Below are 13,804 nucleotides of genomic sequence, written 5' to 3' on the forward strand. Positions count from 1 at the left end.
CAGCAGCGTATGCTAATGAACACTGACTAATGTGGAAATTACAGTACTGTAGGGTGCAGTAGTGCGGATTTCAATTCTCGCGCAGGAAAAATTCTACCTCAGTGTTTGCCCTCACCTGCGATCACTGGGGTGCAGCCGTATGTCTTTGAGCAACTTAGACTTAATTTTTGAAATGCCGTTTTAAAGCATTTTATTATCTGATAGTGGTTAAGACTGGGTACCTGTGTTACAGACGTGCTTCAAGAAACAATAGCCATGCGGAAATGTCTGGGTTTTTTTATAAACAGTATGGTACACACTGCTAGCCTTTCCACTACCAGTAGTAGTAGAATAATAATAATTATGTAGGGTCCTTGTCCGATATACTTGGAATCTATTATTTGAACAACAAAGAGGGTCAGGGTTTCTGGTAATCATACGGATAAAGTGTAGCTGGAGCATTCATTAGGATCGCAAACATCCCAGAGGAGGAAAATGTCATGAAATGTGTCTTCAGAGATGAAGATGTCACTACCTACCCACTACGAGTCAGCAAAAATTTTAAACTTTTTCTATAATGTTGATGAATTTGTACAGACCTATCATCACTTTCGTGCCAAGATTTTCTCATAAGATAGATATGAGATGTGTGACAGATGTGGCCGCTGAAGTACCATATGTCTCACTAACCAGAAGTGGGTCTCATGCACACCTGTACAGGGGGGAGATTGGCTGGGAAAGTCGGGACTACGGTCCAGGTTGGGTCAACCAACAAACATCCGCTCCACCATCCCTTCCCTCTCACATCCTGATGTCTCGGAACCCAGTGGAGCCCAGGGGCAGGGACGAGCACGGGCTCAGGTAGGAGGCTCATGTAAGAGAGAAGAGAGCCTATTTCACAAATTACCTAATTACCAGTTCTACTTATGTAGCAGTAATCAAGAGAGTGTGGTATTAAAATAAGGAGAGACCTGATACAGATTAATGGGATAGAATAAAAAGCCTGGAAATAGATGCACACATATGTGGCCAAGTGACTATCAAAAGACATCAAGGTCAATTAATTGAGTAAGAGTAGTCTTTTCAACAAACATTGGAATTGGGCTTTCATATGGAAAAAAAGTGAACCATAGACACTATAAACAAATATTAAATCGAGTTAATACAAAAGCCCAAATTTCTGGAAGAAAACATAGGAGAAGATCTTCGTGATCTTGGGTTAGGCAAGGTCAAAGCAAAAACCCTAAAAGAAGAAAAATGATACATTGGACTCATCATTTTAAAACCTTTTGATCTTTATTTTATTTTATTTTATTTTATTGACAGGAAGCAGGATTTATTGGTGGGCATGAATAGGGTTCGGGTGGCGCAAGGTTCTCATGAGTGCAGAGCCCTCCATTTGTCCAAGGGGCCACGATTAGGGATGTATCTGACCCCACAGCCAACTGGGATGAGCCGCTTTTCAGCCACCATATCTTCAAACTTGTCCGCATTAAACTTCGTAAAGCCCCACTTCTTGGAGACGCGGACCTGCTGGCCGCCAGGGAACCTGAACCCTGCGTGGGGCCTCGGTCACCTGCTCCTTGTTCCGCAGCTCGGTGTGGATGGACGTGAGGACTTGGCCGACGTGTGCCCTGGCTACTGTGCCCTGGGGCTTCCCAGAGGCACCTTGCACACCTGTCTGCTGCCTCGATGGGAGAGAGCAGGAGGCCAGATCTCAAAGTGCACCATGAGGGGCTGTGCCCGAGGTGGGGGGGGGCACCCATACAATCAACAGGCTGCATTCGCTGCCAGGGAGGCTACTGTCTGCGGCCCTGGCACACTGGGTCAAAGAGCACAGTCGCCTCCATCGGCTGCAGACCTTTTGATCTTTAAAAGACACAAGTTAGGAAAATGGAAAGGCAAGACTCAGGAACTCCGAGCTTCCTTTCTTGCAGCCTGAGAGGCTGTAGGCCTGGAGGTACTGGCACCCCGACGGCCGGGGGGCATGGCCCAGGCCCTCCAAGGAGCAGTCCGATGGCACTCCGTCAGGGCACGTGCGTGTGCACCCCGGGGCCGTGGGTCTCCCTGCCGGGGGAGCGCCCTAAAGACGTGCCCCCCCCCCCCAGGAAGGGCCGGTGTCACTCCTTTCACTGCAGTGCCAACGGTGGTAGAAGCCAAAATGGTGTAAAGCAGAGAGGCAGTCACTATTAATTTATATAGAACAGTTTTTAGCATTCCCAGACCCCCCCAGAAACACCTCTTTTAAGCTTCCCTGATGCTTTAGGACACATCTTGCTAACAGATGCATGACAAAAAAAATCAAGATAAAGCACAGATGTGCAGGAGCAGTTCAAAGCTGTGGGAGCTGGATGCGGGGACGCTGAGCGTGGCTCCCAGGGAAGAAGCCTGGTGGGGCCACTCGCCCCACGATCCACGAAACAAACCCTCACCACGGTCTTCACTTTTTGCCCCTTGTGTAAAAGCAGAAATCCTCTTCGCATTTCTTTCATTAACCAGACAGGTACCGACGTGGGTCTTTCGTAACAGTGAAACGGCATAAGGCGAACTTTCAAGAAGCAGGGGGATGCTTGTCTATCACGTCAACTAGAATCTTCAAGTCTGAAAGCAACTCATTCTGGTAGATTCTACTTTTTAATTTAAAAAAAATTTTTTTATTTATTTATGATAGTCACAGAGAGAGAGAGAGAGAGGCAAAGACACAGGCAGAGGGAGAAGCAGGCACCATGCAGGGAGCCAGATGTGGGACTCGATCCCAGGTCTCCAGGATCGTGCCCTGGGCCAAAGGCAGGCGCCAAACCGCTGCGCCACCCAGGGATCCCAGATTCTACTTTTTAGATTTTACAAAGAAAGAAAATGTCACTCTGCACCCATTAGGTGCCATAGCCTTTTTTTTTTTTTTTTTTTTTTTTTTTTTAGAAAGGAAAATCACAAGTATTGGTGAAACGGTAGAGAGAAACTGGAGCCCTGTGCACTGCGGGTGCCAATGTGCAAATGTTGCAACTGCTGTCGAACAGTTTGGCAGTTCCTCAAAAAGTCAAGCCTAGGAGTGTTGCGGGGTCAGGGAGGGCAGCAGTCGGGAAAGAAGTCTTGAGACACAATATGATACAACTCAGTAGCTTCTTTAAGCCGCACAGGGACCCTGGAACCGTCGGCGTTCGAAGCTGCTGCCTATGTGCTTAGTGTCTTCCTTGAATTTCTACTTGTTTTTTAAAAATTGTATTTATTTATTTGAGACAGAGTGTGAGCCTAGGGAGGGAGAAGCAGACTCTCTGATGAGCAGAGAGCCTGATGCAGGGGCTCGATCCCAGGAGGCTGAGATCATGACCTGAGCCAAAAGCAGGTGCTTACCCGGCTGAGCCACCCAGGTGCCCGGAACTTCTACTTGTAAAACTACTATTCGCAAGTGGTTTGACTTCTTAAAAGATTTCTCTGGTGCTTATCATTCAGTCGGATATTAACTGTTGGTGAGATTTGCAGGCAGTCATGAGACCCTTTAGGATAGGGCCACCAGGGGCACTGGCTGGCTCAGTTGGTAGAGCATGTGACTCTTGATCTTGGGGTTGTGAGTTTGAGCCCGCGTTGGGTTTAGAGATCACTTAAAGTAAAACCTTAAAAAAAAAGATGAGTGGAGTGGTGGCAACCAACACATATTTGATTCTTATCAGAACTATGCAGCCGATATAGGTCAGCCTTCTGGCCTGAAAGTGAACATTTTTCTGCTTCCATCCCTCACCAAAAGTGCTATGTAACTTAACAATTCTAGATAAATACCCCAAAGAATTGAAAACAGGGACTCAAACACATACATGCGAACGAATGTTCATAGCAGTGTCACATTACGCAAATGATAGAAATAGGGCAGCCTGGGTGGCTCAGCAGTTTAGCGCTGCCTTTGGCCCAGGAGGTGATCCTGGAGACCCGGGATCGAGTCCTGCGTTGGGCTCCCTGCATGGAGCCTGCTCCTCCCTCTGCCTGTGTCTGCCTCTCTCTCTCTCTCTCTCTCTCTCTCTCTGTGTCTCATGAAAAAATAAATAAAATCTTTTAAAAAATGGAAATAATCCAAATGTCCATGCGAATGGATGAACAAAACATGGTACATACCTACAATGGAATATTACTCACCTATACCGAGGTATGAAACTCTGATGCACGCTACGACATGGTTAAAACTTGAAAATATTGGGCTAAGTGAAATAAGCCAGACATGATTTGGCTAAAAAGACAACTATCTCATAATCCCGCTTAGAATAGACAAGTTCCTAGAAACAGAAAGTAGAATAGTGGTTGCCAGGGGCTGGGACCAGAAGGGGATGGAGTGTTGTTGCTTAATGGGTACGGAGCTTCTGTTTGGGATGAAAAAGTTCCGGAAATGGATAGTGGTCATGGCTGCAGAACATCGTGAATGCACCTGATACCACTGAATGGCTGAAACAGTAAATTTTATGTGATGCCTATTTTGCCATAACAAAGAGAAAGAGAGTGCATGAGCAGAAGGTTCACAAGGGCTGAGCCACTTGCCTGAGGCCGCCTTCCTAACAGATGCCAGAATTGGGATCAAAGGGCAGCCAGCTGGCCCCAGAGCAGGTGCTTCTGCCCTGCCCTCCCCCAACCTTCTCCACCCTCCTGTCCTCTGTGAGAGCGAAAATGAGGCAGAGGTGACTTCTTCATCCTCAGCTGGGAGCACGTGCATCAGGCTACCCCAAATTCCCCGGGTTCTGCACATACCCGTGTGTGACCATGAGAGTACCGAGCATATTGATTTGGGGATTGCAAACAAATTTTAGCAAGTAGGTGAGTTCACACATACAGAATCTGTAAAAACAGGGATGGGCTATATTTACTAAAATGTATTTTTAAACTTGGCCACGTTTTGGAGGTAACCTCCCAACAAAGTGGATACAGATTTATATCAGGTGCAAAACCTCACACTGGCTTCCCTCGGATAGACATTTCTTCAGCACACGTGGAAAACAAAGCAAGCAGTCATTTACATGCACGTAAGAGTCACCCTTGGGAAGCTTATTAAAGTGCAGATCCCGGGCCTCTGAAGAGGTTCAGGTGATCGAGGACTGAATCCAGGCATCTCCATTTTTAAAGCAGGCTCAGAAGATTCTGACAGCTGGAAAAAAAAGAAAACATATAGCAGTTCTAAGTCTGGGCCTGCCTCTTGTCGAGGCACTGCAGCCAAAGACGACAAGTAACACATAAGTCAGTCAAACAAATTAGGTTTATTGGCTGGGCTCATTGCAACCACGGAGACCACACATCATGGTAGAAAGGTGTGGGGGGGGGGCATCACGGTGAGAAAGAGTCAGAAGGAGCTTCCTATGGGAATTTGGCTTGTGCTAGACATTTTGGGGGAGAGTCCAAAAAAGCAAGCATTTGTCATGGATTGGGTGCTGTTGAGATACCCATTCTGCAACTGGGTATCTCCATCATTTTTATCTAGAAGACAGGACAAGTGAAGAGAGGCTCAAGCTACAATTGGTAAAGAACCAGGAGTCACTCCGTTGGGAAAGAGGACATTTGATTATTTTTATGATTTCACAGTGACCTTGCTTTTTATTAAGGTCAGACCAAACTACACGGTGGTCTTGTTTTAGTTTCACTTCACTGCTAAGACAGAGTGACCTCGCCCAACACCGGTGCTCTAAGACATGGTTTATACTCAACAGGAAAACATCTTGGCCTGGCTGTGGGTGCCATCGACTCTAAGGCCCAGTGGGCAGTACCAGGCCAGCTCCCAGCTATTAAGGGTTGGTTTTTCTTTTTGATCTTCTTGGACATTGGTTGTTTGTCCTGCTTCCCCCTTTTTCCATGGTCCCGTCACTCTCCCTTGCCCCATTTTTGCCTATTTGTCTTACCAGGTTCAAGTTCAGCAATCAGTTTGTCTAACATTTGCATAATATTTCCTGGGACGCCCAGGTGGCTCAGTGGTTGAGCATCCGCCCTTGGCCCAGGGCATGATCCTAGAGACCCAGGCTCGAGTCCCACGTCGGGCTCCCTGCATGGAGCCTGCTTCTCCCTCTGCCTGTGTCTCTGCCTCTCTCCGTGTCTCTCATGAATGAATAAATAAAATAAAAATTTCCCATGCTCAAAAGGGTACCAGCGCCTATATTTCCTGCTAATACATATACAAGTGATGGGGGGAAATGCTCCCCCAACACTCACAATAAAAGTAAGGTGATACTTTAAGTTGCTATCTCAAGGGAAGAAATTTTGTCTTTTTTATAGTTCTTGGCATATCATAAATGTTAAGCAAATATGAAATGGAGTGTGATGGTGAGCCTGGGGAGGAAAAGGAGGATGCAGTGGTGTTAAAAGGAGTCAGAGGTGTTTAATCTCATTTTAAATCCTCAGAGAAACTATAACCACCTCTAACAAACAGCTTTAGATGAGTTGCAGTAAAAAGATGCAGATTTAGTGACCATAGGGTCATTAAGAAAACCATTAAGTAGCCTAGATTTTTTTAGAAAAACAGTACTTTTTAAGACTTAGGTTGGCCAAATTCAATTTCCAATGGTTCTGAGTCTGCCTTAGACAGGCTGGTTAGAGCTGGTGGATTTGCATCATGATACAAATGGGCGGTAAAACCTAGATCTCTGTAAATGGAGTGATGGTTACCATAAATACGCTAATCATTAATAACTACACATGCTTAAGTCTAGGCATTCCCAATATGGTTTTACTTGCTCAGAATCCAGGGAGTAGAAATATCAACTGTTTACATCATAAAAAAAATATGTTTTATCCATTGAAAATATCTGGTTTTAATCATGTATTTGGGTAACATTGCCCACCAAAAAAGTCTTAATAAAAATGTTTGAATTATTATCCCTATGAAGCAAATCTCTGATAGTTCAAAATAAGGACTGAGTGTTTTAGTGACTGAAGAAGAAAACCTACTTTTGCCAAAAAGAAAAAGTAAGGAATTGGGATGAAACGAGCCCAAGAGAGAGAAATCACATCAACTTGGCAAATGAAGCAACTCTAGGTAATCTCTTCATAGCAGCTCTTCAAATTCCAGTTGATCTTTGTTCACTTTCTGAAACAATACACTTTCTCAAAACTCCATTTTGAAAGAAAAAAAATTGTATTTCCAAACGTAGAACACCTCATTATCCCCTTACTATTCTTACCTCTTAATTTCTCTATATGTTGTCTGGAAAGAGCTGTCGTAAACATACAGAGAATCCACTACTTTTTAGAGACTAGATTTATTTCAGTCTTGATAGTCCCACTGAAGCACATGGTTACCCTACGAATGACCCAAGTAAAACATGAGTTTTGGGATCTTTATTGGTGTGTTGACAATTTATACCAGTTCAATAAAGCAGTTTTATAAAAGGAAACCCATATAAAGTAGACCAGTGGTGGGCATATGTAAGTGTATTTTAATTTTGTATCAAAATATAAAATGATAGACTTGCCTGTTTACAGCATTTAAAATTGAAATATGTAACACATAATTATGTGCGAGTCTTCCTCGTAAGAGCCGAAAGATTAGAAATATGTTCCATTCATTGTATTTGTCTTTAGTCCCATTTTACAGATGTACCGGAAAAGTAAGAAATTTAGTCACCATTCTTACATTTTAAGAGAAACAAATTTCAAAAGAGTCTTGGTGGGTCAAGAAATGAATATGCACAGAGCTAAGTGGGCTGGGGTACGCAGACGTAGAGTTCGTGGATACATTGGAAAGCATAGCTGTCTGGCTTCTGCCCAGTTATCCAACCATACCTGGACTTGGTCTGTGTCCTTCTGAGCCTTCAACATCCTGAGCCTCTTAACTTTCACACAACAAGCTAGAGTTCAGGTACTTTGTTGTTAAAATATACATGAACCTGACTTCAAACTCTATTACAAAGCTATAATCATCAAGACAGTATGGCCCTGGCACAAAAACAGACACATAGATCAACCCAGAAATGGGCCCTCAACTCTATGGTCAACTGATCTTTGACAAAGTAGGAAAGGATATCAATGGAAAAAAGACAGTCTCTTCAATAAATGGTGTTGGGAAAAGTGGACCGCCATGTGCAGAATAATGAAACTGGACCGTTTCCTTACACAAGACACAAAAACAAACTCAAATGGATGAAAGACCTAGCTTTGAGACTGGAATCCATCAAAATCCAGAGAACACAGCTAGCAACCTGTTTGACCTTGCCACAGAAACTTCTTGCTAGACACATCTCCAAAGGCAAGAGAAACAAAGATTCATCAAGATTAAAAGCTTTTGTTTGCACAGCAACAACAACAACAAAAGGCAGCCTACAGAATGGGAGAAGATACTTGCAAATGACATATCAGATAAAAGGCTAGTATTCAAGATCTATAAAGAATTTATCAAACTCAACACCCAAAGAACAAATAATCCAATCAAGAAATGGGCAGAAGACATGAACAGACATTTCTCCAAAAAGACATAGATAGACGTGGCCAACAGACAGGTGAAAAGATGCTCCACATCACTGGCCATCAGGGAAATACAGATCAAAACCACAATGAGATCCCACCTCACTCCAGTGAAAATGGGGGAAATTAACAAGACGGGAAACAGCAAATGTTGGAGAGGATGTGGAGCAAGGAGAACCCTCTTTTTTTTTTATTGGAGTTCGATTTGCCAACATATAGTACAACATCCAGTGTTCATCACGTCAAGTGCCCTCCTCAGTGCCTATCACCCAGTCACCCCAACCCCCGCCTACCTCCCCTTCCACTACTCTGTTTGTTTCCCAGAGTTAGGAGTCTCTCATGATTTGTCTCCCTCTCTAATTTTTCCCACTCATTTTCAAAAGGGGACCCCTCTTAACACTGTTGGTGGGGACGCAAACTGGTGCAGCCACTGTGGAAAACAGGATGGAGGCTCCTCAAGAAGTTAAAAATAGAGCTACCCTATGACCCAGCAATTGCACTGGTGAGGATATACCCCAAAGATACAGATGCAGTGAAAGGCCGAGACACCTGCACCCCAATGTTTATAATAGCCATGTCCACAATAGCCAAACTATGGAAGGAGCCTTGGTGCCCACTGACAGATGAATGGATAAAGAAGATGTGGAGATATATATATTATATATATATATAATATATATATCTATGGAATATATATGAAATATACATATTATGGAATACTACTCAGACATCAAAAAACCTAAAATCTTGCCATTTGCAATGACATGGATGGAACTAGAGGGTATTATGTTAAGCAACATACGTCAATGAGAGAAAGACAGTTATCATATGATCTCCCTCACATGTGGAATTTAAGAAACAAAATGGGATCATAGGGGAAGAGAGGAAAAAATACAGACAAAATCAGAGAGGGAGACAAACCATAAGAGACTCATACTCATAGGAAACAGACTGAGGGTCGCTGGAGGGGAGGGGTTAGGGGATGGGGTAACTGGGTGATGGGCATTAAGGAGGGCACGTGATGTAATGAGCCCTGGGTGTTATATAACACATGAGGGGATCCCTGGGGGGCTCAGCGGTTTAGCCCCTGCCTTCGGCCCAGGGCGTGATCCTGGAGACCCGGGATCAAGTCCCAACATTGGACTCCCTGCATGGAGCCTGCTTCTCCCTCTGCCTGTGTCTCTGCCTCTCTCTCTCTCTCTCTCTCTCTGTCTGTCATGAATAAATAAATAAAATCTTAAAAAAAAATACTGATGAATCACTGGCCTCTGCCTCTGAAACCGATAACACATTATATGTTAATTAATTGAATTTAAATAAAATTTTAAAAATATATACATGAACGTGAGACTGGTCTACAACTCTTATTTGCCTGGCTTTTAAAGCCAAGTTGGGGGTGCCTGGGTGGTACGGTTGGCTGAGCGACTGACTCTTGGTTTCAGCTCAGGGTTGTGAGATCGAGGCCTGTGTGGGACTCTGTGCTCAGTGGAGAGTCTGCTTGAGACGCTCCCTCCCTCTCCCTCTGCCCCTCCCTGCTGCGTGACCCACAGGCACACAAGCTCTCTCTCTCAAATAAATAGAAATAAACCTTAAAAAAATAAATAAAACCAAGTGAATTGCTTATGTAATAATTAGAAACAGCAAAATCTCGGTTGAGTTTACCTGAACGACAACCAAGAATAACACAAAAGGAAAAATATCCTAATTAGGAGAAAGAGAAGAATGAAAAGGTGCTTCAATTTCATGACTGTCTTGTCGGAATTTTTATATACCCAGATAATTCATGTATGTTTATGAAATTCAAGCAGTTTTCCTCAAGACACACATCTGCAACACCTTTTGGGAGCCGACACGTGGTGGAACGGTACCATCACGAGAACGGCATTTAGGTGTGTTCTCTTCCAGGGTGAGCACACCACAATTTTACTCAGTCTGTTCGTGTGTTTAATTGCCTTCTGTTATTATTTTTTATGCAAGACATCTAGCCAGAGACCAGAGAACTGGAGCGATTATGCCTGGCTTGCCTTCCTTCTGCCAACAGAGCCGACTAATTGCGCTGAAATTCATGCTTCACCTGCGCTTTCAAAAATCTGCCTCAGACCACGAATCTGTACGCAGGGGCCTAGGCCTTGGGGCGTTAACCAGGTGAATCAAAGGCCCCGAATAATTTGGAGGAAAACATATACTTTCTAAAATCCACGATGGTGGTTAACTTACACTGGTTTTAAGAATATATTTTATTGGGAGGTCTGGGGGGCTCAGTGGTTGAGCGTCTGCCTCTGGCCCAGGTCATGACCCCAAGGTCCTGGGATCGAGTCCCACATAGGGCTCCCGCAGGGAGCCTTCTTCTCCCTCTGCCTGGGTCTCTGCCTCTCTCTCCGTGTCTCTCATGAATAAATAAATAAAATCTTTAAAAATGAAACAAAACTTACATGATCTGAATGGCTCAATCCTCAGCGTTTTTTATAGACAATATTGGCGATACGACTGTACTACAGGGTTCTTTTGGTATGCTTTGCGTTACCTTCATCTTTTTAACTATCAACAGAGCATCGAGATTCCTCTACCAAACTTGGCTTATGAAATTGGAATTCAGTCTTAAACCTGCCTTAAAATAGATGAATATGCAAATAGTCGCATATTTATAAGGAAAAATCACTTTAAAAGGAGAAGGTTAGAGAAGCATTGTGTTAAAAGTAAAACTTTGGGAACAATGATTTGCTTATCTCATATTATTATCTTCAATTGTCTATTGATTCTGCTCATCATACTGGCAGTTGGATTTGTGGAATTTTTTTTTCCTGAGGAAGGTTCCCCTGGACCTGCATCTCTTGGAGGCAATTCCAGAATAGCTGAGCTCAAAACATAAAATAAAATAAATGTAAAAATTCAAAATCTTTAAGAACAAGGTGGTATTTAAAACCATAGTAACTGATGCAATGGTTGCTTCCGTCCTTGCTCCTCCAGGCGTCTCTAAAAGTCCCCTCTTTGGCCTGGCCTCTTTATCTATCTAACACCCAGAGGCCTCTGAAACTATCTGCTTTCTGGGGAAAAAAAAAAGTTCTAGGCTCGCCTTGAGTTTTTTCCGCCCCAGGACACTGGATCAGATTTTGAAAAGCTCTGGTTCTTTTAAACAGAAAACAACATTAGAGGATAAAAAAGACAAAATCGCGCATAAAAATGAATCTAGACATCTAATGATTGTCTTACACGACTGTTGCAAGGAGGTAGGATGACATCAGAGGAGACACTCTCTAAAATAACAGCAATGATCCCTTAAAAAGAACAATGGATTCGTGTTAATGTTTTCAATTTATCTCTAGTTAAATTAAGTCCCTTCTGTATTGCCTGTTAGGAGAGCTTATTTTTCCACTTCAGTTAATGAAGTTTTTCTGTTTTACATTAACCTCAACACGCCATAGTGTAGCTTGTCACACTGAACTCTGTGTCTGAATTATTGTGTTGTCCCATAAAATGTCAAATTCTTTGAATTCTCATTTCTTTTCTGGATTCTCAACCCAGGTATCTGGAATTGCCTCCAACGTATGCAAGAGTTCTCTCTGCCCCTTCTCAGTATCACCAGAAACCCCAACTCTCTTTAATAGATCAAGAAATCCCATCCTCCCTCAGGAACACAACCACAAATCTGACCCAGTCTGATTAGCTGAATCAGTGAACACTTCATTGAAGATAATAATATCCAATGGGCAAGTTATTAGTTGTCCAAGTTTGTTCTTTCGTAATACTTTTCTAACCTTCTCCTTTTGAATTGAATTTTCCTTTTTTTTTTCCTATGCTCATACCATCGTTTGTTTGTTTGCATATTCCTGTATTTTAAGGCTATCTTAGAGCCGAACTCCAATTTCAGAAGTCCTTGGACACATAACTGTTATCTCAGTGTTGTTCAACCCCAGAGATCCAAACCAGGCAAAAGATAATCTGAAAACAAAACTAAATTATAGCTAGAATCATTGGAAAATTACGTTAAATGGAATACAAAATTCTCTTCCTAGAAAGTTTATTTATTTATTTTTTAGAGATTTATTTATTCATGAGACACACAGAGAGAGGTAGAGACCCAGGCAGAGGGAGGAGCAGGCTCCATGCAGGGAGCCCGATGTGGGTCTTGATCCCAGGACCCGGGGTGACACCCTGGGCCGAAGGCAGATGCTCAACCGCTGAGCCCCTCAGGCGTCCCTAGAGTTTATTTTGAACAACTTCTGTTTTATTTCTTGTTGATTCTGCTATATTCCATAAAAACCAATCTGTAAAAGACAAAGCCCAATTGAATTATATCATGTTTCCATAGTCAAATTACGTCTAGATAGTCTCCCAATAACATTACATGCAATTCCCAGACACTTGGCCCATCTACAGAGACCTGTAGGACAAGGATTCTTTTAACCCATTAAATTATAACTATGAAAAGTTTTACTGCAAGGCACCTGGGTGGCTCGGTCAGCTGAGTGTCCAACCCTTGATTGCAGCTCAGGTCATGATGTCAGGTTTGTGGGATCCAGCTGCCCCCCTAGACTCTGCACTCAGTGGGGAATCTACTTAGTTTCCCTCCCTGTAACCCTCCCCCTGCTTGCTCTCTCTCTCAAATAAATAAATAATACATCTTTTTTTTTTTTAATTTTTTTTTTTATTTATTTACAATAGTCATACAGAGAGAGAGAGAGAGGCAGAGACACAGGCAGAGGGAGAAGCAGGCTCCATGCACCAGGAGCCCGACGTGGGACCCGATCCCGGGTCTCCAGGATCGCGCCCTGGGCCAAAGGCAGGCGCCAAACCGCTGCACCACCCAGGGATCCCAATAATACATCTTTTTTTAAAAAAAATGTTATTGCGATATATCCAAGTTCTCAAAGGATTAAAACGTTCCATGCCTATACTCAATACTGCAGTCAATGAGAATTATCTAATCGCCACAGAAATAAATAATTCAAGTAACCCTATTACACTAAATATTTTTTAAAGAAAAAGAAAAGGAAAGGAAAGGATAGTTTCCATTTCAATTAGAAGCACAGATAATCTCAACTAAGAAGTATCAACTTCCTCAGTTTTATTGTACCACACATGTCAATTTTTTTTTTTATGATAGAGGGAGAGAGTTTTACTCCATTGGAACCAGATGGAAGAAAAAAAAAATGTGAGTCCAAATAGGCAGGTTTGTAGTTTAGGGGTCATAAAGATGAAAAGCTTGAAATCTGACGGTTTCTATTTTCTCAATGAATTTATTATCACAATGAAGTGCCAGGGAGAGCATCGTCTCAAGAATGAGTACCCAGGTGGGGCGGGTGGGTGGCTCAGATGGCTGAGCATCTGCCTTCAGCTCAGGTCACCATCCCAGGGTCCAGGGATCGAGCCCCACATCGGGCTCCCAGCTCAGCCAGGAGTCTGC

General features: G+C 43.2%; 1 pseudogene; it reads right to left on the reverse strand.

Moving 5' to 3' along the window:
• Nucleotides 1–1,714: 1,714 nt before the first annotated feature.
• LOC129517059 (small nucleolar RNA SNORA70) lies at nt 1,715–1,838 on the reverse strand (annotated as a pseudogene).
• Nucleotides 1,839–13,804: the final 11,966 nt, after the last annotated feature.

Source organism: Nyctereutes procyonoides, unplaced genomic scaffold, assembly GCF_905146905.1.
Source record: "Nyctereutes procyonoides isolate TBG_1078 unplaced genomic scaffold, NYPRO_anot_genome, whole genome shotgun sequence".
NCBI lineage: Eukaryota > Metazoa > Chordata > Mammalia > Carnivora > Canidae > Nyctereutes > Nyctereutes procyonoides.